This window comes from Neolamprologus multifasciatus, chromosome 23 (genome assembly GCF_963576455.1).
Source record: "Neolamprologus multifasciatus chromosome 23, fNeoMul1.2, whole genome shotgun sequence".
Classification (NCBI taxonomy): domain Eukaryota; kingdom Metazoa; phylum Chordata; class Actinopteri; order Cichliformes; family Cichlidae; genus Neolamprologus; species Neolamprologus multifasciatus.
In genome coordinates, this window is record NC_140460.1 from 30,203,817 (window position 1) to 30,229,492 (window position 25,676).

General features: G+C 40.7%; 1 protein-coding gene across 5 annotated transcripts in view; it reads left to right on the top strand.

Moving 5' to 3' along the window:
* The window catches only part of LOC146491943 (beta-1,3-galactosyltransferase 1-like), a 180,381-nt gene that overhangs the window by 61,067 nt on the left and 93,638 nt on the right, over window positions 1–25,676 (top strand). For all 5 annotated transcript variants that reach the window (XM_085149959.1, XM_085149958.1, XM_085149960.1 and 2 more), the window contains exon 2: window positions 22,309–22,364. The gene's annotated coding sequence lies outside the window, so the exon portion shown is untranslated. The remainder of the gene's footprint in view (window positions 1–22,308; window positions 22,365–25,676) is intronic.

Sequence of the window (25,676 nt, forward strand, 5' to 3'; positions counted from 1 at the left end):
AAGGATAATAAAGGTGACAGAGAGCACCCAGGAGAATTTCCTCAGGATAACACTATATTTTCTGTGTAAGAAATTGTAATGCTGCCACCAAATGAAGCATATGTATGCATGAAAAGGGCTGTATAAATGAATAAAAGAACCATCTTATAAATGCATAAATAAACAGCCTTTCAAATTTGCATTAATGCCTGTCGAAACAAAAACAAAAACTCTAAAACAGTGCAGATAAAAAATAGATAAATGACAAAAATGTCAGCAGCAGGCATCTGCTCTGAGTACTTCCCTATCAACAGCTGATTTCAGGCTTCTGTAAAACAGTGTAAAACAATGCTTAACTCGTAAGCTGTCTCCATCTTGTCAGCTGCCTCATTGTTTCCGTCCTTAATTAGAAACCTAAAATGCTGATGCGCAACAGACCTTAAACTTGCTCTGTAAAGAAACACCTGATTTTCACTTTTGCCTGTCTTGTCACTTACTTTGTCCTGTCAGCACTCGAGTTGAGCTCACATCACCGTCAAGTGTAATAACCCGCAGAAAAACCTGCTGTTCGTGGTGCTTGGAGGAGAAAAAGTCCTTTCCAGGTGTCATTTCTGAAAAGTGCAGCACAGCTGGAATCGTGCTTCTGTTTTGTCCTTGAGAGGTAATTTGCCAAGCCAAAAAAGAAGAAACCCAGAGTGCCCCTTTGCACTCGGTAAGTAAAAGTAATTTTGAAAAAGTAATTGAAGAAGTCACACTGAGTGCACAAAGGTGCTCTTTGAAGTCAAGGTCCACAACAAATGCAAATAGGAAATAAAATCTCAGAGTACTCAATGTCCTGCGTGTGAAAAACCTTTAATATGGCCTGTGCATTTGCAGATAATTTTCAGAATCCATGCTTTCCCTTTAGAGCAATACCAGAGTAACGGTACACTAAATTGATGGTTTTCTATGTGCCTCATTTTTCAGGTCACAGTTTTTCAGTGCAGCAACAAAACAAAACAAGTGTGTGAAAAAACATTTTCTCATTTATTTTGAAAATTGAAAACCACTAGACACCATCCCCCCAAACCCCCCTCCTATATCTCCTGAGCCATTCCTTTTAAACGAAGGCAAAGGAACTTTTAGAACAAAATTAAAAATAAGAATTTAAAACAATATAGAAAATTATAAATGCAAATATTAATAGAACTATTTTAAACTCACTCACTGATTGGCCAATGAGAGTTGGCTGTCCAGGCTCCCAGCCATTGATCACAGTGTATTACTACATTTGTTAATGTTTATAATGATATAAATTTTTACCTCGACATCTATACCATGGCCTTTACATGACCTATGGAAGGTTTTGCCTTCAAAACACCATCAGTCCATCCATCCACCATTGCTGGTGCTTATGTGGCTTCGGGTCTGACCACAGAAGTCCAGACTTCCGTCACCCCAGCCACCTTCTTCAGGTCTTCTAGTGGTGGGATGTATAATCTCTCCAGCAAGTCCTGGGTCTGCCCTGGGGCTTCCTCTCGATAGAACATGCCTGGAATCACAGAATCACCTACGAGACGCCCAGTAACTATTTTGTTCAGATGCCCGAACCACCTCTCGAGTGACTGAGCTCCTCACCCCATCTCTAAGAGTCCTGCCACTTTTTGAAGGAAACTCATTTGTGCTGCTTGTATTTATGACCTCCTTGCAGGACCCTCTGCATACAGACAAAAAGCTGAATGCATTCTGTACTGTACAGGAGGCATGGAACGGAGGACATTGATTGACAATGATCTACATCCAATCAGGCTTTCATGTGTTCATATTTGGTTTCCAGTTGACTACAGGTCCTAGAAAGTCCTTGTATAGAAAAAGTGCCTGTATGAATGGGTAAATGAGGCGAGTTACATAAACTCTGAGTGCTCAGATAGAGTAGAAAAACTGTATATAAGCTATGTCCATTTCTGGAAGTGTTTTTCCATGACAGAATAATACCTGTTTTTAATGCAGTGCCTCCTGAAGGCCTGAAGATCACAGACATCCAGTATAGCTTTGTCCTTTGCACCCAGAGATTTCTCCAGATTCTTTGGATTTCTTGATAATATTATGTATTGTAGATAATGAGACATTAAAAGTGTTAAAAGTTTAGGGTGAGAAACATTGAAATCCCCTCTACTTTCATTAAACTGTGTCTGTAAGATGGATGTTGTTGCCCTGGTGCCAACCTGTTTTAGATGAGCTAAAAATTTAATGGAAAAAAAAATGTCTCCCTTCAACCATTTGGTATGTTTTCCATATTCTACTGGGATTAAAATATGGGTTTATGAAATCTGCAAATCAATTAATATTGTTTTTAATTTTATTTTACACACACTAGCACACTCACATTTATGTAACTGGGTTTATAATGTATACTGTATAATTATATAAGTGTTTTAAAGAAAGTACTGGTGTGCGTGCAGATATACAGTACATAGAGACACACGCATACTCAGCTACTCAAACAGTACAAGAATGAGTTTGTGTGGGAAACACTTGAAAAACGGTCCAATTATTTGAAAAGATTATGCACTGGTTCTAGTTCATACGTTTTTGTGTTTGTGGCACTATTGCGATATTCTGAATCCTGTAGCTGCCAATGCCAGCAACCCCAAGCAGTGATTTTTAGTTTTTGAGCTTGTTTCCTTTTCATTTTTCTACTGCGTATCCTGATGCTTTATTAGTATGGTATAGCTGAGACATACCGACAAGAATGTCAAATGGAAATTCATGCACTTAGGCCTCATTATACACACTGGTTTCCTTTGGCTTTCAGCTGCTATAGCAGTGAAACCAGGTATTAAATTGCACCCAGGGACTAAAGTAAGAACTTTACTTCAGTAATTCAGCGATAGTTTCCTCACTTTGCTCCCTCTTCCTGTTCATCCAATCAATAGGACAGCTGACCATACACCTCGTGAAAATAGCTTTTGAGTTAGAAAGGTGTCTCCCCTCGAGGATGTGTATTGAAAGAAAAACATTGTAGGTGATTTGTGATTATTAAACATCAGAGTGGCAGCAGATGAGGGAGAGATGGGCAGACAGAATGACACACGTTCATTCACTCACCCCGTTATTAGCTGCTCTGCACGCATCAAGAGACAGACAAATGAGAGAGGGAGAGGGAAAACATTGACACTTGAGTGCACTTGGGTTTTCCCACATGCCTGCTTTGCTTAAGATAAATTATTTATTAAAGAGATAATGTTTGGTGTGTGTTCAGGTGTGTATTTTTGCCCTCTGTCTGTACTGTACCAGCCACCACCTCACCTGCTCCACTCCCTTGTCAGTCTCATGCACACATGCTCAGTTTTCCTTACAGAGGTACACCAACCACCTGGAGATGGGAGAAATGCCTGGGTGGCATTTTGACATGCTGTTTGCAGCTGACAGCTTCAGGATAATCACTTCAAGACTTCCGTGAAATTTCCTAATAAGCCTTTCATTGATTGTCAGTCCGGCTTTACCTGGGTGAGGTACGACTCCCCACCCCCACACTCCTCTTCTCATACCGCCTTCTTTTTCCCCTGCTCATTTCGCTTGCTGATTTGACAGCTGTTGTTCTTAATTTTCTCCCCGGCTATTTCCAGAGGATCCATCTGGTGCTGTTGAGAGTGAGGGGCTGATGGGAGCAGTGCTCACACAGACATCAAATACTCGAAAACAAAAAAACACACCTGGGCAAGAGTGGTTTTGTTTTCCTGTCGGTGCTTGGGGAGGCTTACATATACTGTCCACGTGGATACATTGTGTGTGTAGAAGCAGAAAAAGGAAGTATTAATAACAATGATAAGCAGCTGAACAATAACCAGCATGTAAACAACAATTGCGTCAGTTTGCAAGTGGGGAACAAATAGAGCTTTTTGCAGTGTGCTCTCTCCTCTGTAATTTACCTGGAAGCTGCAGGTTTAATAAGACCTCACCCTTCATGGATGCAATGGGCTGAAAGCAGCTGAAAGTGGATTTGATAGTAGGTGCACCAAAAGTAGCCAATTATCATTGAAAGACAGGACTCTCTGCAAATATTGAGGCCTGTTTCTCTTTGTCTCTAGATGTGGAAAGGGGAGATAGGTGGTGCAATTATTGTCAGTGATTTTTCTATTTGAAAAAAAAAACTTCCTCCTCCATCATGTTTTTTCTTAATGTTGTGCAATTGGCGGCTTTTTTCCTGCTTCCAAGTAGAGATTACTGCTGCTCAGAATAACTGTTTTTTTGATTGTTTTGTGTGTGTCTTTGTGTCTTGTTTTTTTTTTCTTCGCATGGGAGCTGAGACAGCCATAATCCTGTTGATCTTGGATCCCTCCTAATCCTGTAACGGCAAAGTTGGGCATTGTGGTGTCTAATGCCGTATGATACGATTGGTAGCTTTATGTAATGCTACTGACTGTCATTGTTCATCTCAACACTGCTCCAGATTCAGAAAATGCCTTTACTATAAAGAGGTAGTTCTTTATGAATCTGTTGTATCTGTTAAGGCCCTTTTCAATGTGGTGTTATTAGGACTTGGTAGACAGAGAACAGAAGGCAAAAGAGCATTTTCAAATGAGCCGTGGGGAATGAGTCAGCCCGACTTCACTCGCTTGTCTTTATTCTGCTTCCCACTCTGCCTCTCACTTTCTCACTCCGTGTTGTGCGTTCTTACTCGCTGTCTCTCATGAGTTTTACTCATGCTCCTATACAACCTTTCAAATCTATGCTCGTCTCTCTGTCCTTCCTTCTTTTTTTTGTCATTCTGTCTCTTCCCTTTCCGTTTCTCATGCTTTTCTTTGTCTCCCTCCTACCTGCCGTCTTTCCTTTGAGCCCTGCACCAGTTGCAGCTGTGTGATGGCAAAAGCATGTGACAGTACCCTGCCACGACCAACACTCGTCCGTGCCAGTTAATGACACTTACAGGCATCCCACGATGCACATCACCATGGTTGCCAGGCTGAGTGCCGGCTGAATCAGCGGTAAAAAGTCGCACTTTGGCAGCGCTCCCGGTGCAGTGTACAGTAGAGGTGACATCAGCGACTCTGGATGACACTGCTCTGGCAGACTCTGCCACCTACGCTCTGTCACTATCATCGATTTTCACAGTGGCTTTTGTGAGAGGAAGAGGGAGGGAAGCGGAGGAATGGGAGACGTGGAAGATAAACTGGTTATATTTGGAAGTCAAAGTTTTCTTGAATGAAGGGGATGGATGTTTGAGAAGAAACTCTGTTTTATTGTCTCGGGTAAGAGAGGATCCCTTTTCCCTTTTTCCTCTTGCTTTTTCACTCACAGCCCAAAATATTTATCTGTACTCATTTTTCAGGTTTTAAGGCAGCAATTTGTGTAGAAGGCGTATAAAAAGATCCAAGCACAAACAGCATTAAGTTATAAATCTGCCCTTATTTGAGCCAGTAGCCTCATACTGAAGGATAGAACAAGTGTGGAATGATGATGCCCTCAGACAAAAACAATGTATTTAAGCCATCTTCAGTGATTTATTGTCTATATTATTATCTCTTGTAATGCTAAGTAAACTCATGTACAACTCTCCACTGAGGTGCTTGATTACTATAACCACATCACTACTGACATGACTACAGTGGCTGAACCTTGTTTTCCATCATCTGTACATTTAATCAGCGCGCTTCAGTCATTTCTTTTACTATTGCCGCAGACAAAGTGCCTCCTCAGGTATCAGTGTGATTTCTAGCAAGTGTTCGTTCAGTTTCTTTGAGCAAATTACTACTACTTAAGCCAAGGCGATCTACAGGCTTCTCCTCAGTGTATTACAACCACACTAATGCCACAGCATTTAAAGCAGACTCTCATTTATTGTCAGGTCAAAGCTTGAGCTATCGCGACCGTGGGGAAAAGCAATTTAGGCTCGCCTGAGTATGTTAGTTGCTCACAATTTTAGTTTTTACACTCATTTGAAGCCACTGATTCCTCTGAACTCGTAATGGCTTTGCAGCAAGACAAGTGGTAACTTTGGAGTACGAGTGAATAAATCCTTTTCATGTGGAGTGTAAAGTGCAAACTGTTCTCACCGCTCAGAGGGTTCCTAAGGCAACCACTGGTTGGCTCCTTTTGTTTGGTAAGGTGTGAGTCATGGTCAGCCACCTGTTTCAGCATTGCTTACAAATTACATTCAGGATTAAATTACTATTTTGTAACTGACAGATTTTAGAAAAGATTTTCTATTTATTAACAAATAGGAGACCTGTGAAATCATGATATGCTATGTGTGCTATGTGAATTCAATAATATCTCTGCATCTTCGCATTAAGTGCAAATGACTGTGGAAAACCGGACATACATTTATCAGGCGTTTGGTTTACGGGTATAGCATCTCAGTTTTCTGGAACATGGATTTTAAAAGTTTATATTGAGGTGACATATGAGTTATTTCAGACAAGTGATAATATAATATCAATTCTTAAATCTTTCTTCATGACTGCCATGATCCCTCATAGCAGGATGGTCACTCTGGAATTATCCACAGAGTTTTTGTTGGCAACTTCACATCAAATAATTATGAAATAGATGTTATGTTGTGTTATTTTGTTTCTGAACATATTTCAGCTCAATTTCTTGTCATGCTACCAAAAATCCTAAACATGTATTACCCATTAAAATAGTTATCATAATTATCATCCATATGTCAGAGTAGTATATGGATATGGATATATGGATAATAAATTTGTTAAGTACTGGAAAATACACAGTTTGACCAAACTCAGGCAAAAAAAAATGAACAAAAGGATGACAAAACCCCCAAAATAAAACACTACACACCAAAATCTCATTCCTTCTATGAAACATGGTGGTGGGAGCATCATGGTGTGGGGCTGCTTTGAAACCTCAAGGTCTCGATGGCTTGCAGGCCGATGTAGTTTATGCAATTGGATGTCATCTAAAATGAAAAAGCCCTTCTTGTTCTGAATGTATCTGTACTTCTCTGACAGTGACGGTAAGGTATACACTATAACATCTGGCTCTGTACCTGTAAATATTTGGAATGTTAGAATTTCAAGTCATTTGGTGGCGTCTGCCAAAACACGCAGAGCTCTTACTATACCAAATGTGTGATTGCTTCTCTCTTAATAAACTTTAGTTATATCCTTTCTCTAATGTTAGTGTTAAGTCCAGGCTGTTAGTCATTACATCAAATGATTACTTTGGTAATCTGTGTCACTGTGCCAGACATTTAAACAGCATTTATGTAATTATATAATCACTTTGGACTGTTTGTTACACAAATTGTTGATGGATGGGAGCAGGTGAAAAGATTGTTTGTTCTCTCTTTTAAACTTTTGCAAACCTGGTTGGATACAACAATTATTGGCTTTTTACCTGCAAATGATTTGATTGCGATTACAGTACAGCTGGGTTCAGTGTTTCAGTTACAGGGCTGTACGTATGGTGCACAGAGCGCAGAGGAGACTGTACCTCCACGGTAGCAGCAGTTTCTTCACTGTTGTGTTATCGAAGCTGTGTTTCATATTGCATTTTGTTTGCACACCTGCTCTTTAATGAATTTCACAGTCTGCATTCTTCTATTTTTAGTGAGTGCAAGTGAAACACTTGGACTGTGAAGCTCTGCACCACCATGTCACCTTTGCTTTTTCTATTATTAGCCTCATGTGTGCTTTAGTGTGAAAATACTGACTTTAAGAAAAAAGATACTTGTTAGTGAAGGTTTTCTTCAGATATGAACCCAAAACTGTGATTACTGGAACTTGCCTGACATTTCTTTGTCTTGGCTCGAGGTCATCAGGCCATCAGGCAGGTGAAAATGTGGGACTAGAGGCAACAAACCAAAAGAGTCTATCCAGAACTTTTACTGTTTATATGGGGATTGTTAACAGAAAGAGATGTCCTGATCATCTTTTGATCTTATGCAGGCCTTCTTGTACACACTGAACCTTCCGTTTGCCTTTGAAACTGCAAATTGTGGCGACCTAACAAAGCGATGAGCGTCCTTCTTGGAATTAGTTGTTTCTTCATTTGTGTCGTTTCTTACCGTGCCAATTGCGCTGGCACCAAGCAACATCTCATTTAGAACTCTTTCTCCTTGTAAAGCATTAACCTCCACCAGTTTGGCCTGCAGCTACGAGGGATCCAATCAACTTGCATGCTTTGTCAACTCCCAATGTCTCCTTCATCTGAGACTGTGACACAAAGAAATTAACACGCTGCATATTCATCACCATTACTTGCGAGGAGACTATGAATTTAATTGAATATATAATAGCACAAGGGAGTGAAGCAGGCCTCGGCTCATTGCTTTGTTAAAGCATGGCCCAGTCAATGGATCTCTTCATGGGAAGATAACAAATGCTGGGCTGCAGAGATGTCACATGCAAATTCCTCAACGGGAGCTCCGAGTCCAGCCATTCTTCTGAAGTGAAATTCTGCTTCGAGATCTGCGGAGCGATGATAAACAAGGAACTCGGAGGACGTAGTGTAAATAACAAGATTAAATCATGGGCCAAGCTGTGATTGAAACACTGCCCTCTGGCCCTGACCGTGTTAATAAATAAACAGAAAATGAGAGTGCCTTTACAGAGCTGGATGTTTAATACTGCAGGATCACTGTTCTTCACACTTAGATACTACACTGCTGGTGCTTCAGTAGAGTGATTGCAACAGCTAACTGTTAGCAGTGAGGAATGAGCCCTTAATGCCAGCTAAAAGCTGCACTGACTGAAAGAAAAAGCCCACTACGATTAACTGCAGGGCTGAGTGGAGGGAGGTGGTGGCTGCTTGGCTGAGAAAAGACTTTGGTCCTTCTTGGACTCGAGCCCTTCGTGAAGCATTGGAGCGTGAGGATAAAAGAGGCCAGAGACTGGCCGGATAAGGCAGCAGAGTGAGGACCAAGGCTTCAGAACTCTGACAGCTCCCCAGCAGAAAGGAGGAGGAGGATGATTGGAGAATGAAAGGAGGAGGAGCAGAGGTGCCTCAGAGAGATCAAAGGTGCGCTCATCAAGGGGTTGTCTCATCTTTACTTTGACAGGGGCAAAGAGGTGTGAAGGGGGGAGTGGGGGGCCGAGACACCATAGAGCTGTAATAAACCCGGAGAGCACCAAGTACTCCGATCTGTGGCTCAGTCTCTCTATACTTCTGTCAGCATATTTATTAATTATAATATTATATAATTTACATTCTATACACCCTTCCTGAATGCTATATATATTTATATTTCTGCATGTGCAGTTCAATAAAGCCTAGGCTGAAAACCTATGGATTATGTTCTATAGAATAGTTTGATAATAGAGCGCAGTCCCCTTTTTACAGTTATACCAGTTAGTGTGTCAAACTTGAGTTATATAGCAGAATTCTACATGTCTGTGCAATTCAAAGTGTTTTACAGCTGAGTGACCACCAGGTAATGAGTTTTCATTTTTATATAAATATCCACAAATCTAGATTGAAAAGACAAACAGGTAAAATAGCAGTCTAAACAAAGGTAGCTTTGAAGTTTGCATTTGAAGGAGATGTTTTATGGCTTTCCTTTTGTCACATATACACTCTTAAATTGTGGGCATTCACATTAAATGTGGTTAAGGTTTCAGGCCAGTGTATCTGCAAGTAATCCCTCTGAGCCCTTTTTCTTTTTCTTCTCTGTTGTTGGTTCTGAAAAAGAGGGCATATCCCTGACATGGTCATCCCAGATACAGAGTATTGGCTGTAAGCACAAAAGCCCAATCCACCTGCTGTCCTGGTAAACCTTCTGACTGGCTGCCCCTCATCAACCTTGTGTTTGTAAAGCAGCCAGTCAGAAGATATTTGGCTTTAAGGGAGAGGCAATGGAGCTAATATGGCTCATTTCAAGGTGAACTAGAAGGCTGTTGTAGAGTTCAAGAAGAAAAATGAATGTGGGAATAAGCATGATATGTCCCCATTACTGACAGCAATACTTGTGTACGTGCTGAGTGTACGTGTGTACAGCAGTTAATCTGAATTGAAGGTGTGCCATCTCTTTACTTTTCCTTTCACTAGTTTGTGTAATTAATTTATTAATTGATTTTTAGGGGTTTGCTGAAACTTGAGGGAGTAGCTAATTGCACAATACTAGAATTATTATAATTTATACTGATTAGTTTGATGTGGGATTCATTCTTTGTCTGCACAGTCATGTGTCAGATGCAGTGTGCTCCACTAATGGTGTTTAGATAAAACTCATGCATCTCGCAGCAGTACCCAGGCTTCAAACTGACAGGCTGGCCCCTCAATAAAACCAGAAGAACACTCAACCCATTGCACAGTGGGATTGGGGTAACTTGCTAACTTGTGGTTCCTGCTGAAAGGCAACTAATGTAGCGTTGTAACAGGGAAGCTGGCATACTTCCATTTTCCATGTTCAAGAATGCCTCGGAGAGTGCCTCACTCATTAAACATGGTCATTATGAACTGAGAGGTTACAAAGGCGATCTGGGGCGAAATGACCCATTTCTTTCTCCTGAAGGCAGCTTGTCTGCACTGCAACACTGAAGGCAGAGGGAGGAGGAGGAAGAGAGTCAGGCTGACAAATGTGAAATTGTCTTGATTTCCTATGCATCAACAGTTTTGAAAAATAGGCAGACTAAATAGGGCCACCTCTAACATCCACTGGTAAAACCATCTATAAGATGTGAGCACAAAGTGTTTTATGAATACTGTAGATGGATGTTGAGCATGTCTTCATCTGTATTCTCTGTTGTGTAACTCTGTTCCATAACTTCACATTTTTCATTTATTTTGCTCGGACCGTTTCTCAAACTTTGTTTTGAAGGTTTGCTTTTGACTGTCATTAGCTGACATCTGATGGCTGTTGAGGGTTTCTAGAGAGACCTAAATCTTTGTGTTCAAGGACTTAATTGACGGGATCTCAGATTCTAATGGGACTCTTAATTACAGCTTTGATAATGCCATGAGCTTTAAAAAGGTCAACCAATTAAGCATACAGTTATATTAAAAATACTGGGATTAAAACAAGTATACTGTGTGTTGTCTGCTCCAAGAGCATAATTAGAGTAATTAAGATCTAGGCCATTTCCAATTAGATCCATGTCATTTACATTAAAACTGAAAGTCACAAGCATTTCTAATCATTCATCGTATGAAGCTCTTAAAGTAACAGCCACAGTCATAAAGAAGGTGGATTCTAACAGACACTTGTTATCAAATTCATCAGGAACGCCAGTTTGATTGCCTGAATGAACTTGTCATGGTCCTGCGTCTGCGACCTAGTGTGTTGTGTTTTTGGTTTAAGTTTTTTTCTATGAGTTGTGGTTTTTTGTTTGTGTTATATTTATAGTTCCTGGGTTTGGGGTTTCTGTTCTGTTTCTGTGCCTCCTCTGTGTTCTTGGGAAAAGTCATTGTGTTTAGCTTATGTGTCTTGAGTTCATCCTGAGTGTTTCCTGTTTTACTTTGATAGTCTTGGTCCTTTGTCAGTATAATCTGCTTTACTTCCTGTGTCTCGTTATGTCAGAGTTTTCCCAGACTTGTCTCCCTCCTGTTGTGCGTTTCCCCCTCATTACCTGTATGTATTTATAGTGCGTGTTGTCCCTTATTCTTCGTCAGTCTGCCTACTTGTCTAGTTTCTAGTTTCAGGTCTGTGCTATTTCATGCTTAGTTTTTCCCAGTATAGGTTTTGGTTAGTTTTCCCTGTTCTACCTGTTTGTAGTTGTGTACCAGCAAAAATAAAGGCTCGCCTTCTGTTATTATCCATTCTGGTCTCCGCTTGCCTGCATTTGGGTCCACTCCTCACTCTCTCCACACGATTTGTCTTTGCGAAACCTGACAGAACTCTTATCAGGTCCAGTCACAACTGTGTCCTGACGTGTTGTATTTATCTGAGAGATATTTCAATTTTTCAGTATTCACTGTGGCAAAGGTTTTGATTATGTGTTGAAGCATAACTACAGAAACGACATTACAGTAATCATTGATCTGTTGTGTAATACATCATAAAATATTTTTAAATATAATACTCAAACACTGAGAATAGGTTAAATAATCTTTTAAGATTGTGTATTAATTTTGTAGTCTTGTGGTGTCATATACTCCGATGCGTTCATCGGAGTGTGAATGCGTGTGAATGCGGCATGTTGTATAGAGCACTTTGAGTACTCCGGAAGAGTAGGAAAGCACTATATAAGAATCAGTCTATTTACCATTTACCATATGACACTACAAGACTACAAAATTAATACATATATATTATACACAGCAAACAGTTGCATAATTATGGATGTTAATACCTTAATGACACTGTTGTATGGTGGCCTTGAGGGGTAAAATGAGTGCAACTTAAGTAAATACCAGAAATTAGAAAAACCCTGCAAAAGCAAAAGCTGAATAACACAAAGGAAGCAGAAAAAAATGCTGCAAAAGCTAAAAATGAATCACAAAAGAGAGACAGTTACCTAACGGAACAGCTGTTGAAGTGATAAGCACACACCTAACTTTGCACCTTTTTCTCTCGCACAACACTGACGAACCATCTTCTTTTACTGTAAGCTTGTTGCCGTGGAATCCTTCTGCAGCTGGTCTGTCATATTAATGTGTCCCCAGAAACACCTTTGTTATCTTCTGTGAGATTTTAGTTTTTCTACTTCTCTTGTGTTTTGTTTATTTTTTTTCTTTTGTGTGCGGAGCTGTCTGGTTGTCATGACACCTATTTTAAAGTCTTTTACGCCTGTAGTTTCGGTTGTTTGGCCGGGACTAAGAATACTTGCAGCGATTCAGTCCACATGCCGTCTAGTCACTTTCAGAAGTCTGATATGATCATAGGTAAGAAAAGAGACATTTATGTAAAGCTGACAGTAGGGCTGGGCAATATCATACCGTTCACGGTAATACCGGTGTAATTTTGGGCAACGATAGGAAAATGAAATATCGCGATAGAATATAGGTAAAACGCGCATGCGCAGTGCCTATGTTTACGTACGCACATGGTGGCGAAGCAGAATGAGAAGAGCAAAAGCAGATCATTGAATGAAACGGATGAACCAGAATTGGTTTGTAAAAATGCTGCAACTTCAGTGGTGTTGAACTGGTTTAGCTTTCGTCTGTCAGATACACAACAAAGCACTATTTTTGGTGGAGCATGCAAGCGGGCCGTCGTTATTACAGTGTTGTTTGGAAAATACGGCACACTTAAAATCAATCCTTTGATTTTTCTGAAAATCGACAGTGTTATAATCCCGTGTGCCTTATGTATGAATTCTGGTTGCGTTTACTGACCTCGAAACGATTTTCTGTGGTACATGGTGCTGTTTTAGTACGACTTTACTAAGCTACGAACCCGCACCACTTGATGGATTGTCGGAGCATTACGGCTATCGTAGGCAGGAGCCTCGCGGAGTGATACGTACTGTGCTTCAACATAATATTACCGTATTGTGTGTGTATAACCTCTTTTTAAGTTTTGTGGATATTATACATGGTTATGCTGAGGATATGTCAGCCAGTTTCCACTGGAAATGCCTTTTGGTTAAACTGTCAGCAAGGAATTTGCACTGTTATATTTTTATATAACTTTAATGCACATAAAAAACAGCTGCTTGTTTAAGTGAAAATACATTGATGGGGTTTTTTGCATCGTCAGTTATATTGTCAGTTATATCGTTATCGCAAATTTTCAAATGTATATCGTGATAAATATTTTTGGTCATATCGCCCTGCTCTAGCTGACAGGTGCTTATGTGAAGGATAGAGCTTTAGTTTGACACAAAACTATATATGATCTGGATATGTATTAGACTTTCAATTTCAGAATAAATTCATTGAGCAGAGGACTAAATGTACCTTGAATTTCCTGTCTCTTGGCACAGGTAACAGTAGTAAGCAGTAAGGGTTGAGCAGAAGCTCTGTGACAAAAAGTATCAAATATAAGTCCTTCCATTAAACTCCATTTGTGCTTGAACAACTGTGTTTTTATAGATTTAACTAAGAAATGGCGCCAAATGTTGCTGCTAGTAACAACGTGCATGAAGATACAATTTCAAGCTGGTTCTTTGCTAAGTTGTCTCTTATGTGTAGACATGATATTGTCTGTGAAGGTTCTCAGTCATCCAGGTCATCGTAGTCAAAGGAGCTTGCAAAGAAAAGCGTCTGGACTTCTTTAAGTTGCTTGAAGACGTTTCACCTCTCATCCGAGAGGCTTCTTCAGTTCTAAGGTCAAATGGTGGAGAGTCCCAGATATAAACCTGGTGGGAGTGTCCCCCCACAGAGGGACAAAAGGACCCCCTGATGATCCTCTAATCGCCTGAGCCAAGGTGTGGAACTGGGTGTGGGTCCCAGTCAGCCAGAGTTTCGGGTGAGCTCATTGTGAAACCTGGCCCCACCTTATCATGCGAATTCCTGAGGTCAGATGGCCCAGGGTGTGAGTGGGCGTTAAGGCGTCTGGGAAGGGATCTCAAAACTGGATTATAGATGGCAGAGAGTTGGTGTCGTAAACCACCGCCTCTGTTCAAAGATGGTCGCTCACAGTGGACATAGATGGCTTCTTTCACTCCTCTTTCAAACCATCTGTCCTCTCTGTCCAAAATGTGAACATTGGCATCCTCGAAAGAGTGTCCTTTATCCTTAAGATGCAGATGGACAGCTGAATCTTGTCCTGTGGAGGTGGCTCTTCTGTGTTGTGCCATGCGCTTCTGAAGTGGCTGTTTGGTCTCTCCAATGTAGAGGTCTGGGCATTCCTCGCTGCACTGTACAGCAAACACCACATTGTTAAGTCGGGTGTGAAGTTGGTCCTGTCCTCCAAGGAGTTGTCTTCTTGTTGGTCCTGTCCTCCTTGGAGGACAGGACCAACAAGGACCCGATCAGATTTGCACACTGTTAGACCTCTGCCTCACCACTACATATTTCAAATACAACGAAGGCTATTACAGACAAAAACATGGCTGTGCCATGGGCTCCCCCGTGTCACCTATTGTAGCCAACCTTTACATGGAGGAAGTGGAAAGGAAGGCTCTTGGCTCTTTCAAAGGAAGAGTACCCAGCCACTGGTACAGATATGTAGACGACACCTGGGTCAAAATCAAGACACAAGAAGTGGAATCCTTCACTGCGCACATCAACGCTGTGGATAAAAACATCAAGTTCACCAGGGAAGACACAAAGGACGACTGTTTGCCTTTCCTGGACTGCGCTGTGCACATTGAAGAGAATGGAAACCTCAACATCGAAGTTTACCGGAAGCCCACACACACGGACCAGTACCTCCTGTTTGACTCCCATCACCCTCTGGAACACAAACTTGGAGTAATTAGGACCCTACACCACCGGGCAGAACATGTTCCCTCTAAGCCTGAAGGGAAAAAGAAGGAACACACACATGTAAAGGAAGCACTCAAAACGTGCGGCTATCCTAAATGGGCGTTCTTAAAGTCAGCAAAGAGGCACAGAAAAGAAGATCAGACACCAGCGAGGGAGGATAAGAAGGACAGACGCAACAACATTGTCATCCCCTATGTAGCCGGTGTATCAGAGAAACTCAGGAGGGTTTTCTCCAAGCATGACATCCCGGTGTACTTCAGACCCAGCAACACACTCAGACAAAAACTGGTTCACCCGAAAGACAAAACGCCAAAACACAGACTTAACAATGTGGTGTATGCTGTACAGTGCAGCGAGGAATGCCCAGACCTCTACATTGGAGAGACCAAACAGCCACTTCACAAGCGCATGGCACAACACAGAAGAGCCACCTCCACTGGACAAGACTCAGCTGTCCATCTGCATCTTAAGGATAAAGGACACTCTTTCGAGGATGCCAATGTTCACATTTTGGACAGAGAGGACAGATGGTTTGAAAGAGGAGTGAAAGAAGCCATCTATGTCCACTGTGAGCGACCATCTTTGAACAGAGGCGGTGGTTTACGACACCAACTCTCTGCCATCTATAATCCAGTTTTGAGATCCCTTCCCAGACGCCTTAACGCCCACTCACATCCTGGGCCATCTGACCTCAGGAATTTGCATGATAAGGTGGGGCCAGGTTTCACAATGAACTCACCCGAAACTCTGGCTGATTGGGACCCACACCCAGTTCCACACCTTGGCTCAGGCGATTAGAGGATCATCAGGGGGTCCTTTTGTCCCTCTGTGGGGGGATACTCCCACCAGGTTTATATCTGGGACTCTCCACCATTTGACCTTAGAACTGAAGAAGCCTCTCGGATGAGAGGTGAAACATCTTCAAGTAACTTAAAGAAGTCCAGACGCTTTTCTTTGCAAGCTCCTTTGACTAGACATGATATTGGTTCATCCCTTGAGTTAAGTTTTTTTTTCATGATAACTGACCAGATTGTGATGTCATTCAGTGGACCGTTTGCATAATTTTACTCTGTGTTTTTTTAGGATCTTAATGCTTTCAACTTGTCAGACCATACACAGGCACTCTGTATTATAAGCACCTGTTTCATGGCTAGCAGCACCAATTATTAATTAGGATTGTCAATAGGATGAGAAGACAAATGATAGTGATTACAGATGTGTCTACTGGCCATTAGATCATTAGCAGAGAGAAACTGATTCCCTAATGAAAACATTACTCTGTTTTTCTGTATGTTGTGGGATTCATCTCTCTGAAGCCATTTCACTCTTTTTGTTACTTAATTTCCTTTTGAAGGGCAGCAGTTTATAGCTGTGAATCATGTCTGCTGTAATCACCATGTCTCCATTAAGACAAACTGAAATTTGATTGGCAGCTCATTCTGAAAGGTCAGAGAAACCCTGAAGTACTGGCGGATTTGTGGATTCAGCTAAAGCTTTTATCTCAAGAAAAGTCGACCATAATGAGTTTGACTTTGCAACCTCAACTAATGATATCCAGATATAATTTATGTTTAAAATATATATTACATGTCTTCCAGGGCAGGGATGAGAGATGGAAAGACCAATTGAAACACGCTTACAGGAATAATCTGAGCTTAGATCATTGGAAAACAATCAAAAGCAGTGGCCCAGGGCTTATTAAAGCTAACAGGAAATGTGGTGCTGAATACAGCAGGTTTTAATTGGCATTAATTCCTCTGTTGTTTCTTTCTTCCTTGGTTGCTGAGTTTTTAAACAGTTGGGAATTCGTGTCCAACAGTGCTAGGCACTGCTTTTCATATATGTCCTTGTCACTTTTGAGGCTAATTACTGTTGACTTCACCATAGTGCATATTTTCACATGCATATTTGCTTGACATATTTTACCCTAAAGATGTGTAAAGGGCTAATTCTAAATGACAGAGAAAGTTAAAGAATACATGAATTGCAGCACAAGTGGAAACAGTCTAGTAGTCTGGCATGATCAGTATAGTACTTTACTTAGAAACCACAGCCTATGAAAAACAGATGTAGTCACTATTTTGACCACAGCCATTTCTTTTTTTATTAATTGATTTACGAGTTAGAAGTGACTACATTTGGATAACAGTTTTAGTGAATGACAGCAGGCATGGTTGTCAAGCTGTCAACGTAACACGCTTTTTAATGCTATTTGGCTGGGCATTTAGCTGACTTTGATGCCCTTTCATGGGTTTTGGAGCCAGCCTCAAGTTAGGTTTAAGTTAGTGTAACTTTGTCTTCCCATTGTCTTCATTTTTCCGCCCAAGTTGCAACTTGGTCAAAACTTAAATATTGGTTCTATGTTAGTGAATGTTTCTCTTAAATCTCTTAAAGACCCTTGAGCGTCATCTATCCCGATAGCTAACTTTTGGTTCCTAGAATTTCTAAAAGTAGAATGTGAGGTCATGTCCTAGTTTGGAGACAGACACTGACGCTCCACTTTTAAGATTAGGATTGAAGTTTTCCTTTTTGACAAAGGTTGTAGTTAGAGGTGAATTGGGTGACCCAGAACTATTTCTTATGCCTGAAGTATGCTTCAGTGGGAAATTTTTTTGACGTCACCAGAAAACTCCTTTTAACCCACCCATGTAACATGACCTGCACCACTGGAGGGGTCTCTGCTTACGTCGTAGGTTACAACGTAGATTTTCAACACAAGTATAAATCAAACTTTTGTTGTCCTGCTATAGGCTGAGGCTCCCCATGATGCACTGCATATTTTTTCTTCACTCTCCATATACATTTATTTAACACTACTGCCTCAGACAACAGTCGGCTTGGAACTAACAATATACCAAAGCTTTTTTCTTTAAATACAACTGTTGCTTGTGGACATTTCAACTCATCCTTCCTCTATCCTTGGAAGTAAGTGAAGTTATGCCAGGAACCCTCAACTAGACTGTCACTGACTCCAGCTGGTGGTTCTTGTTCTGCTTTGCAGTCTCTGTTAACTTAGCATAGCAACAGTTCTAGTTAGAGTGGTTCTTAACTTACAGCAGCTCTTCAGAGCTGAACAAGCACCATGGCCAGCTGTATTCCATGATGATGAAGTAAAGTCCACAGTGGACTCTACAGAGTGGAGAAAAGGTATGATTGGTCAGCTGGTTAATAGGGAAGCAGAAGATGGCGTTTTATTGGCCACAGAAACAATCATGATTACACAACAAAAAATCTAAAACGAAAATCCTATTTCAGAGGACATTTTCATTGGGCCCTTATTCTGACAATTTCTTTGCTGAGCTTTCAACACAAACAACACGCAGAGTATATTCAGGTAGGGTCAGGGCATTCTCATCAGTCACATGACCTTAGAAATGATTCCTACAACAGAAAACCACAGCTGAGTTGTTCTCCCAAAGGGGGAGAGAGATACAAACTGAAATGGTTGTTGGCAGCACAAACTAAAGGTGCATTTGCTTTCCCTTTATTATTCCTCGTTGTTGAATAATTAAGACCCACTGTTATTTCTCAGCCACCCACTGTAATGATAGCAATAATTCATATTATGCTGATTAGCACAGTGACGGGGGGTGGTAATGCATTCCAAATGGCCCGTTTTTTTTTCTTCCCAGGCATCAGAAAAATTATGTTAATGGAAAGCAGAAGAATGATTTCACAATGAGGCAAATGTATTAGAAAGAAGTGTGAAATCGCTTCCATAGTAAGGCACAGCTCCACCAGTAGAGCATGTATAAAAGGCGATAATAAGTGCATTATTATTATTGAAAGGTACAAGGTGACTGCTAATCAGCTGACCCACTGGAACTACTGCAAGCACGTTACATGCGTGTTTGTTCACACTGTGAGAGACGGTTTTTGGTGCATAAGCGGCTTGTTAATGGAGGTATGCAATTACTTCAGAGCTGAACTGACAGCTCGGTGTATCTAAGCTCCTATCGGGTGACTGACTCAACGCGATGGCTGAGACAACCCACTCAGGTTTGAGGGCAGGAAGTTCTTCCCAATTACTTCTACTGCTTCCTGCCTGTTAGCAGTGGTAGTGACAGGCCTCCATCCTGACTTTGACGTGGCGCTTCCTCTCTCCTATAACCTCGACAGCAGCGTGACAGTAACTCCGTCGTACTCTCTAGTGCAGGGGTCGGCAACCCTGGGCACGCGTGCCACAGGCACTGAAGGGTTAACTGATGGCACAACCGTAGCTGGACTGGCCATCGGCCGATGGTGATTTTTCGTTTTTATGGGCCGATGTTTTTTTTTTTTGTTTGTTTGGTTTCTTTTGTAACGGTATAAACAATGAAAGGTGGTGGATTAGTCAGATAACTCAGTTGTTTGGTGGTGGCTATGCGGGGCTTCCACAGAGGCCAGCAGGTGGATGAGGGAAAGGGGAGGCAGGAGGAGGAGAGATCCGAGGCGGCCGCGTGTCAGGTGACCTGAACTTCAGGTAAGAAGTTATGACCTGCAATCTATCTGGGTCAGATATAAACCAAGTTTAGGGGTAGTTTATTTTCGTTGTGCTGACTTTTTACAGTCAGTTACAATAACTCGTACTGCGTACTAGCTTGCATGACAGAGTTTCTATACAGCTGGGTGGTGCTATGATATTACTGATAGTGAACTTTATTCATAAGGTTAGTTAGTAGAGTTGCCAACCGTCCCGTAGAAAGCCTAATCATCCCGTATTCAGAGAAAATATTACGCGTTTCGAATTAAGCCGAAAAGGAACACAGTTTGTCCCGTACTTCAGCTAGAATGGAAAAAGATACAAAGCTGGAGTTATTCTGCATCTTTACGCTGTCAGCTGTTTCTTCTTCTCTCATTCTCATCCCCTTCCTTTCCTGTTGCTACTTCAATCATGAAACTGATCAATGATTGGCTGATCGGCTTTTCTCTCTTGTTTATTTATCACCCACTTTGCACCAGAAAGAGGAAACCAGCGGATGTTGCGCTAAACAACAGCAGCACGTTTAAGTTTGATCAGCTGTTGTTAGAATTTATTTCATATTAATTTCTAGTATCAGATGATGTTTGCTGGAGCCACAGCTGTAAAAGCTGCTGGTCATGGTATCGGTTTGGATATGTGGTGAGAGGGAAACATGAAGATGAAACCAGGAGATGTCCTTACTGAATCATCAGAGCTGAACAGGTGATGGAGAAACAGGTTTACCTTTTAGGTGACATGAAATCAAAATCAAATCAAATCACTTTTATTGTCGCATCACATGTGCAGGTACACTGGTACATGCAAGTAAATTCTTGTGTGCAAGCTCCACGAGCAACAGAGGTGTGCAAAAATACAATAACATAAGAAGCAAAATAAGAACAAGCAAAATATAAGAATGGGTAAATCTGAGAATTATATGAATAATTTATGTACAATATAAGAGTGTATGTGCATTACTGAATGTGTATACTAATTATATATATATATATCTACGCGTGTGTGTGTGTGTGTGTGTGTATCTATCTATCTATCTATCTATCTATCTATCTATCTATCTATCTATCTATCTATACTTTTTAAAAATTAAATGGAATAAACAATAAAAAAAAATATACAGAGGTTGGCAGTTGGAAATGTGCAAAACAAGTGGCATTTATATACAGTATGGAGTGCATAGTGTAGAAGTTGTGGTAAGTGAAGGTGAGGTGTCTATGAAGTGTTCAGCAGTCTGATGGCCTGATGGAAAATGAATGTATGTAATGAATACAATATCAGGGCAAATAACAAAATCCATGTATGTACTATTCTCTTAAAGGTAAATACTGTTGTTAGAGATTTATTATTTTCATTTTAGAGTTACTAGCTGTGTAGTTCTATAGTGAAAGATTGAAATATCTCAGAGACCACCAGAGAGCTGAAATCATGAGTTGATAATTAACGAAAACTGAACCTGAAGGGATTTTAATTTGATTTGAAGTTTGATTTTGGCATGCTCTTTTAATAACAACAAATAAATAAATTTGAGGACATCACCTTATGTTCCTGGGCTGCTTCATGGGGAAATGTTGACAATTCTATGGATGTAAATATTGACACGATAAAAGATGGACGTAGAAACTGTGATGTCATCCATTAGCTTGTTAAGTCCCAAAAGCACATGCTGTGTTTTGCTGGAAATCCCACAATGTTTTTGGTAGAATATTGCCATCAACGCATTGTACAGCTGTCAGTCCTGCACTGAGTCATGAGTATACAACATACATGGTTTATTTTCACCATGTAGTACCTGCCTACTAAAATGGGAGTGATGAATGTGGTGAAGGAGTGATTTCAAACACAAACTTAGTTGACTTTTTACCACAACAGGAGGACATCCAAGCAGGTCATACTGATGTCCTGTGACTGAAATATTTCCTTTTTACATAATTTTCAAATTAGGGTTGTATTACCTGGTGTTGCACACCGGGTAAAAGAAAACATGAAAGTGTTGCGAAATTTGCCATGTGCAGGCTCAGCATCTGCCACTGAGGCTTATTAATCAATTGAAAACCTTAATTTGATATGAGAGAATTTCATTTGACCTTTTCTGGGCGTGAGTGGGTCTTGAATGATAAGTTCTCATGAAAGAGCATATGCCGATAAATCCCTCCACCTTCTCCTCCTGTTTGTTGCCACAGTTAGGGGAGATAGTGGCGGTGGCTGCAGCATACTGATCAGGCATTGGCTGATTACACTTAAAACTCACGTCAAGATCTATTTGAGTTCAGCTGAGACTTTATGCAGTTTACATGAAGGAAAGCGTTTGTGTGTGCACAGTTTAGAGAAGTGCAAGCTGATTCTTTGTTTTATTTTCTGACAGAATGGGTTCAGCTTTTAAGTAAATTAAAATTCATTTATTCAAGTTAAAGAGATTCTTTTTAGAGATTCCCGGTGATGTTTCAGCCTCAATAAAACACATTATTTAAAATGTTAAGACTTAAGTCTGAAAGCCACTCATACTCCATGCGATCTAATCTGCCATTGTCCTCTCCTGTATACTTTATTTCTTCAAGTCTCATTACATCGTCTGACCTGCCTCTTTCTCTCTCTTTTTTGTGTTTTCATTTTTACAGGGATGTTATGAAGAGACGGGGCCCAAATTACATTGGATGAGAGCCAGCTGTGGCAGGTACGGTGTGCTACACTGACCTCAGCTTCCTGTCCGTTTGTCAAATTGCTGCTCACTCATGGGTGTAGCCTGTTTCTGGTTTTAAAAGGGTTTTTATTATAGGCAGACACAGTGGTGGTGTATTTCAGAGCTTTTTGCTGGAAGAAAGCCAAAGGGAGTTGAGAATTGAAGTCTTGAATAAAACCTATTGTTGCTTCTGAGGTTCACCGGGCCAATCTTGCTGTTTGATGAAGCAGAGGCTTTATCACCCCTGCATGCATTTAAGTCTCCTGTGTTCTCTTTGTCTTCAAAGAGAATGACTAAATTAATAATTGAAGAGAAAACACGGTGTGTGGTGCCTCCCAGTATATCAATTTCTTTCTCAAGACATTCTTGTCTCCATGTACTGTGGGGCCAGAAATATTAACGCACTGCATATTATAGTGATGCATATATGGATAAAAGTACAAAATGTCAAAATGTTACAAAACAAGTAAAAATGTATTTTGTTACTATTTGTAGGTAGAAGTTTACATTACTTTCTACTCATCAAGTGCATGAATTACACAGTGATTTTGGGCTTTTTCTTTGATTTCTTTGAACTGTTCTTTTTCAATGGTCGAATAGCACACATCTTTAATGAATTAAAAAAAAGAATTTGGTGCACAAGTTTGAATTTATTTAGGATTTTCTCTAATACATGCAGGGTAAAAAGACTTCAAGCAGCTCAGATATATGCTACACCAAGCCTATTCAAATGGCGGCCCGCGGGTCAGATGCGGCCCAGAAGCAACCTGCGAGTGGCCCTGCCTGTGGTCCTGGCAGAAACACAGAGAAAACGCAAAAATTTATTCATTAATTAATTTTTTTTTAAAAATTAAAAAAATAAAAATTCCTACAGCGTAGTGTAGACTGTGAATGCAACACTCCTAGTAGCCTAGCAATATTTAACCCACAATGCACCATGCTGTAAACATATTAAACAATCATCGTAATATATGATGCGACAACAGCACGTCTTTCTCACTCCAAAAGCCCAAAATTGACAATGAAAACTGTCGGTTTAACCCCGCCTGGACTGACAAATACTTATTCATTTTACCGAGTTTAATAATCTTACAACCGGAGTTGTACTACCATGGTGAGGGTCCTGTACAGCCCAAGAGAGAGCTGCAGCAGCTTCCCTTCGTGTTTACTTCTTGGCGAAGAAGAAAAGGCTTTCACAGATTCTGAAACAGTGAAATACTGCATGCTGGCCGTGGTGGATGCGGTGAAAAGTGATGAAAAAATTAAAGTAAGTGTGACATCTGCTATTAAAAACGTGCCCCTGTAGGACAGTTCAAATATTCGTAGAGTTGAAGTTCTGGCGTCAGACGAGTTTGAAATGCTGTTAGATGACCTGAAGAAAACTGATGTAATGTCTATAGCAGGAGATCACAGACAGAACTGATAATGCACAGTTGTGTGTATATGTCCGTTTTTTGGATGGGAAATTGCTCGGCTTACTACCGTTAGAGGGACACACAGCTGGCGAAATAATGTTTGAGAAGATTTCAGCTCTTTTTGAGGAAAGTGGTCTGGATATGAAGCGTGTCTGTATACTTGTGACGGATGGGGCTCCATCCATGGCAGGAAAAGTGAGTGGTCAGTGAAATATTTATTTTAATTTGAAAGGGAATTATCAAAATGTTTTTTTGTTATTATTATTATTATTTCAAATGTGCAAAAAATAGTTTAGTTATAGCTCCCTTTTTTTTAAATGGACCTTTTGGTGTGCATTTGTGAGAGGTCACCAGATTTACTGGGGAAAAGGAATAAAAAAATTACTTGTTTTTCAATACAGTTGTGTGGATTTGAAATTGATCATGATCTGCTGCTTACTGGCTTCAAAAAAAAATATCTGGCCCAGATAAATTATTGAAAATCTGGCCCAACTAACTTCGTAGTTGAATAGCCATGTGCTACACCCTTCTACAATGTCCTTTAACTTGACAAGGCCAAGGCTTCTTAACTTCTCATAAGTGATTATAACTGACTACATCTGGTAACTTCTCTCTGTCAAATAAAAAAACCAAACATTTGTTTGACAACACTTATTGGATTGACAAATACTCAGTACAATGTGAAATCCCAAGCAACTCAGCGAAGGTCTGAAAAGGAGACCTTCCCTACTTGCGAAGCTCTCTTGGAACCATTTCTAAAAAAAACCTGCAGATAATCAGTTCAAACAACTGCATGTAGGGACAAATTTTTGGATGTGATGTGTAACCACTTTGTGAAGGTCTGGAAGAAGAGCCAAATTGTCTTCCTCAGATGAGAGGAAATTGGTGTGGATCTTCAGCAATAGAACAAGAACCACCATTGAAAGTGAGGCTTTTAAATCTAAAACTACTGTACCACTGTCAAACGAGGTGGTAGTAACATCATGCATTGGGGCTGTTTTGCTACCTGTGGTACTGATACATTGCACAAAGTGGATGAACACTGAAGACGGAAGACTACCACCAAATCAACACCCAGGTTAAGAAAGCCTGTCAGCGTCTCTTCTTCCTCAGAAGACTTAGAGACTTCCATCTGCCACTGAAGGTGCTCAAGAACTTCTACTGCTGCACCATCGAGAGCGTCCTGACGGCAAACATCTGCACCTGGTTTGGGAACAGCACCAAGCAGGACAGACGAGATCTGCAAAGAGTGGTGCGCTCAGCCGAACGCATCATTCAATCAGAGCTCCCTGACCTGCTGTCCATCTACACCAAGCGGTGCAAGTCCAAAGCTAGGAAGATTATGATGGACCCCTCCCATCCCAACAATGGACTCTTCTCACTGTTGGCCTGGGAAGCGCTCCCTTAAGGCCAAAACGGAGAGAATGAGGAGGAGCTTCTTCCCCCAGGCTATTCAGGCCCTGAACCAGGTGTAGGACTGGACTCTCCCACACATCACATCACCACACGCACCACCACACGTTTCCTATAATCCTATAATTCCTATAATTTATAATCTTGATAATCTCTTTCTGCTATTTGCACATTTTTTACTGTAAATTCCTAAGTTAATTTGTAAATTTTGTAGTAACCTGTAAATTGTAAATACTGTAAAACCTTTTTTCTGTCATTTAATGGTCGGGCATTGTACAGCTACAAGTATTTCACCCCCATGTCATACTGTGTATGGTTGTGTGTGTGTGACAAATAAAATTTGAATTTGAATTTGAAATTGAAATTCTTCAACTGCACCTCAAATCAAAAGCTAGACAGTTGCATGAACCAACAGGGCAGTGATTCTAAAGCACACAACAAAACTAGTTTTGGAATGGATAAAACATGCCAACATTAA